The following is a 6,000-nucleotide window of genomic DNA, read 5'->3' as shown; positions in this document are numbered from 1 at the left end:
GCTGTCCTGAATCCACCTCTTCCTCCTACCCACCATATTTATAGAGCAGTCTCAATCTGTTAGTCAGTTCAGTTGTGAACTCCACTCTGGTAAAGATGTGTTTCTTTTCATTTGCTGATTTTTCAGTATACGGGGTGGCCATCTCCAAACCTTTTTCTGTCTGCTGCCTTATTTTTTATCACAACTTGTTCATGTTTGCTTATGTTGAAGCTGCTGGGAATGCTTCATAAAGTAGAAGCAATTTGGTTGATACAGAGGTTTCTATGCATGTTTTGCTGGACTTGCAATTAAAGGATTGCAGTCCCGCGCACGGTCAAGCAACTTGTGACCACGAGACAGTAAACTACTTCGTAGTTGAAGTCGCACAGAATGTTTCTTCATTTTAAGATAGAGGAGTTCTGCAATGCTTTCCAATGAGAGGTTTTAAAATTTTAAAACTGTGTACAGCCCATTGTGTTCAAGATATCTCAATGAAAATTGAACTGTCTTGACAAATTTCCTTGAAGAAAAGTGTTCCATATTTCAACAAATTCCTCCATGGGGGCTCGAGTTGTTTGATGCAGACAGGCAGATGGACAAACAGACAGAGAGACATGGCTGTTTCAAATGTGATAAGCAAACACTCCTAAAAAGAAATTAAAAGTAATATAAGAGTCTCAATCCTGTTTAACACAGTTCAGGGTTGTGAGAAGCTGGAGCCTTTCCTGGAAGTATTATGTGCAAGGTAGGAATCAACTCTGTATGGGGTGGCCCACTTATAGACACTCAGGGCTTATTTACGATCACCAGTCATCCTAACCTTCACATCTTTAGCATATGGCCAGAAACTCAGAAGGCCTGAAAGAAACCCCACTCAGACATGGAGATGACTTTACATGATTGTCTACTAAATGCGGAATTTGAACCCTGGATGCTGGATCCAGGAATGTAATACTACAGCAGTAATATGGAGGTGACCTGAGACAGGGTATAAATGGCTGCACTTATGCTTATGCAAGCATGAATTAGAAGGAAGAGACTAAATGCTTGCTGCCAAGAAGGAAAACACTACTAGGGTCTTGAAGTTGGGAGTGGGTGTTTGTGAGCTATAAATGTAATGAATTATTATTATTATTATTATTGACAAGTGGACAAGGAGCAAAACTGTCACTTTAATTAGAATAAAAGAGAAAATGGTGGCTGGGGGCCTTTTGTTCTGGATTAATGTTTTACCAAACTCTGCCTTCTCCCTTATTATTTTCACTAACTGTTAGTCAGTCAGTTTTAATCTATGTCTGTCACTATATCTGTATTCATCTCTAATATCTGTTTCACAAATATCCTGCACCCCATCTTCGGGTTGTGATATTCAAATCTTCATTAAATATTTATATTTTGCTGTCTACAATACATCAAATGGCATAATATAAATGATTATATATTACTCTGCATAGCCTTGATTATAAGTAGCAGATAATTAATTTTCATTCTTACACTACCTTTTGTTTGCCACACCATGTTATTTAACTAGAAATCATGGCACCCAATGCCAGTCCTCTTTCACACAGCCTCATAATAGATTTTGTCCAAAGGATAGCATTTCATCTTGTAGCAGTAGTTTGTCTGGGTAAATTAGGCAGTAAACTCCATTGCCATTGGGATTATAAAGCATCAGGGAGTATCATCAAAAAGGAGCGAAGGGGTCTTCTTCTAGCCTTTCTAGTGCTATTTGCCCTTGGTCCTGACTACCTGAATCTGTTGCTTGGTGACATTATTCAGACAATAGTCAAATGATATTAAGCATAAAGAAAACAGAAATGGATGTTCAGCTTTCTTTCAGTGCATGAGCATTGTGCTTGTTATAATTTTAATTTGTGGATAATCTAAAGCAGGGGTCTCCAACCTTTTCTCCCTTGAGAGCTACTTTTACAAAATGAAAATGGTCGAGAGCTACTCATTTTATTCTCATAGCTTATTTCAACCCAAACAAACTGAACAAACTTGTTTTGCCTGAACATTTACAAAATGTTGGTGTCCACAACTCACATTTTGCATTAAAACATCAAAAAAAATATTTAGTTAACCTGCAAGTGCATTTTGTATGTCTGTATGCATTTTCTAGTGTATCTCACACTATTGAATTAAAACATGCATGCTGTCAAAACATCCATCCATCCATCCATTTTCCAACCCACTGAATCCGAACACAGGGTCACAGGGGTCTGCTGGAGCCAATCCCAGCCAACACGGGGCAGGAACCAATCCTGGGCAGGGTGCCAACCCACCGCAGGACACACACAAACACACCCACACACCAAGCATACACTAGGACCAATTTAGAATCGCCAATCCACCTAACCTGCATGTCTTTGGACTGTGGGAGGAAACCCACGCAGACACGGGGAGAACAGACAAACTCCACGCGAACCCAGGTCCCCAGATCTCTCAACTGCGAGGCAGCAGCGCTACCCACTGCGACACCGTGCCGCCTGCTGTCAAAACAAAACAATGCAATTCCAAATACACAGATATGACTTATTCATTTGTCATTTTATTACATGTCACTGTTTCACTTCACAAGAGTATTCACATGTCCAGTTGCATGTGTGATGTGTTTTTTAGTTAGTCAGATGACTGGCACTGCATGGAGTCAACAAGAGAGGTGTATGGTGGAGTGTAGCCACTTAAGGTCACTCTAATGAGTCATTTAAATGTTCATCTCTCAGTCTTGTTCTGAACTTTGATTTCATGACATTCATGTCAGAAAAGGCAGACTCACAGAGGTATGTAGACCCAAAAAAAGCAGACATTTTCAGAGCTGCTTGGTGAAGATTCTTATAGTTATCTGGCTCTGCTAAGCTCCAGAAATGCTGAGAATGCAGTTGAGACTTTAACTGCACATTATTTTGAAGGTTTACTGATATATAATATATAAAATCCAATGTCTGTCTGTCTGTATGTCTGTCTGCTTTAAACGAAAGAACTATTTAATGGATTTAGGTCGGGTTTTTTTCTATAATTTGCTTAAACGTTCCTGTTGATTTTCTCTTCTCTTATTTTGCTGTGTATCATAGTTCACTTGCGCAAATCCAAGAAACATGCAACGGGCCAAGGGGAGGGGAGAGGCCTTCCTCAGTCACTCACCATTTTTGGGGTGTGTTCCTTAACTCCACTTAGCTAGCGAACGAGAGAACAATTGAATTCAACTTTGTTTAATATAAAATAAAGTGTTACTTAGGTCCTGATGAGTTTGAGTCCAGATATTCTCTTAAGTGTATGCCACATTGAAAAGATAGATTGCAATTCAGATTGTGGATCGTGATATGATTTTTTGGAAAGATCGCCCACCCCTAATTTGACTAATCAAGTTTTCAAATTTATGTAGGATTCATTAACCCTTTGGAGAGCTACTTGAAAAGGAGTTGTGAGCTAGCGGCGTGTTGGAGACCCCTGATCTAAAGAGTAAAAAAGCTAAGGTCAGTTATCTGAGTTAAAAATTAAAAAAAAAAAAACTAACATCTAAACAAAAACAAAAATCATAGAGAAACAAGTTCAAATTCCATAAAAATTTTGAAAATTTGTCAATTTGATGTGCAAAATCTTTCCTTTAATAAATGAAATTCAGAAATCAAATTTTATGTGTTGCCATCTTTTCTAGGGGCAGTAGGCAGGGCTGGCACATGCCATTCTGTTCCTCTTGGCAAAACAAAATTGTGCTTCCCATTGAATTAACAATATCATAACTAATAGGCCACAGCACATAAAAAGTAAATACTGTAGCTCTAAGGCATTGTGTGCTATGAGACACCTTGAGTTCTAAAAGACTTCTTAGGTTTTCATGATGATTCAATACACACACCCTTCACCAATGTAAATCTTTCAGTAATGTACAATCTCCTGATTATGCACATCAACTGACAGTCTAGGAGGAAACATTTCCCACAAAACAGACTGAAAAAATATTTACACAACAAAAAGGCATTATTACTTTAATGAATGTTACCTACACATATAAAATGCTAAGGCTAGTGCGTATGTCACATGATTATTTGGAAGCAGCTGGAGGCTAAAACTTTGATCTTGGTCGATTGAAAGCTTGCGACCTGCTACTTTATGGTGATTCAAATATTTTGAAGTCGCAGCAACCTTGGCAAACTAAACTGTACTTGTGAGCTTCTTATGGCAAAATGATACGCAAATGAAGCAGCATGGCAGAAAGAAAAAGCAGACGAGAGACATCTGCTGAGCGTCAAACAAGTCGTTTAGGTCAATGACATAAAGGAGAACACCATAATAAGAACATGGAAAAGAAGAGAAGTGTCATCTGTTGAGTATCATGTGCAGAGTACAGAACGCAAAAATGACAAAGATGGAAAAAGGCATATGCCCGAAGATCTGTGTGTTTCAATAGCTACATAAAATAAGCTTGTCTTTCAGACTTTTCTGACCGCAAAGATCTTAGCAGCATCTTCTATTCCCACTCTCTGCACCAGTTCTTTCTCTATTAAATTGTATCCAGTCCAGTAGTATTTCACTGTAGTGAGGAGCTAGGTTTTTGTTAATTTTTATGTCAGTTTTAGCTTTAAGAAGCTGGGTGGTCCTGAAGCCACCAAGATGAGAAGACTGAAAGCCAAAGTGCACTATTATGTGAGACAATGTATTTTAAAAATGAGTCTTTGTGTTTTTGGAGTGTCTACTCTTTTAACAGTCCCCTCTTTTTTCATTTACAGCCAGACGGTTTTGCCCATTTTCACTTGCCAACCAACAGTGTCCCACCCACTGATCAGAATTACCACAAGTGCTTTAGATTCACTTTGGGCGACCTAAGCTGGAATGACACATTTCTCAGCCATTGGCCATGACTGGAGAGAGCTTGGTTAGATGACATGCTTTACCGTCCAGTTTCTAATAGGATGCACAATATTTTAAATTGGTACATTTGGTTGCCACCCCTGAGGCAATTGACTAGTTCACCTATGATAATGGGCTGGCCCTGGCAGTGGGATGACATCACAGATTGTGAACTATGTGATTTGCAAAAAGGGTCATGGCTACAAACAGTATGGTGCTAGCATGTAAGCCAGCACACAAAATGTTTGTAATCATGAAAAAATAGTAAACAAAATGACTCCTTGAAGTTAATCTCCAAAACAATGTGAAAAAATCACTAAGTTACTTCATGTCCCTTTAAATTTTAGCGTGTGTTTCTTTTTGTCCAATGTTAATCTCATTTGTCTCCATGACCCCCAATACATATTTAGTTCAATTAAAATAACACACACAACTGGCTTGTAATTACTGTACCAACAAATTTCTTAATAGAAGAAAAAAAATGTAGATAGCTATAAATATTAAACAGCAACTATTACACAAAGCATTCAATAAATGTACATAGGAGTTCATAAAGCCAACATTTTCAAGAACTGTGTCTAACAAATGATTTTTTTCTCTCTCAATATCCATCCAATTAATTCAAAAAACAAAGTTCGCAAGATCAAACTGAAAGTCACTTTTAGTATTCCACTTCTTTGATGATTATATCAAGTCCACATCTCAGCATAGAAAAAACAATCTTCTAAAATCAGTCCCATTTGTCCGAAAGTTCTTCTAGTAGTTTCTTCCTCTCAACTTGCCACTCATAAATTGGCGGTTGGGGAACAGCCTGCATACATATCAAGTAAAATTATCTTTTAAAATTACATTAAAAACAGCAAAAAAAAAAAAAAAAACTTCCATGTAATTTAAAATCATGAATAGGCCTTCCTTTTATACAAACTTCTTTTATTGCCCTCTGTCTGTTTTTAACTTATTTTACTTGGTGATGCAGCATTTATTCATTTAATTGTTATTTTACTATGGAGCCCCAGAGAGGACATGGTGTAATGGGTAGCCAGGATGCTTACCTGGCTGGGACACCTCCGAAAGGGAAGGACTGGGGAAAGGAGCTTGCATGGGGCAATACTTCCCCCGGGACAACAGAGGGCAGCCCCCCTGGCTTGTTACAGTGCCAAGGAGCAGGAA

The sequence above is a fragment of the Erpetoichthys calabaricus genome, chromosome 4 (genome assembly GCF_900747795.2).
Source record: "Erpetoichthys calabaricus chromosome 4, fErpCal1.3, whole genome shotgun sequence".
NCBI classification, from domain to species: domain Eukaryota; kingdom Metazoa; phylum Chordata; class Cladistia; order Polypteriformes; family Polypteridae; genus Erpetoichthys; species Erpetoichthys calabaricus.
The sequence above is the reverse complement of the archived record's forward strand: the minus strand, read 5'-3'. Positions refer to the sequence as shown.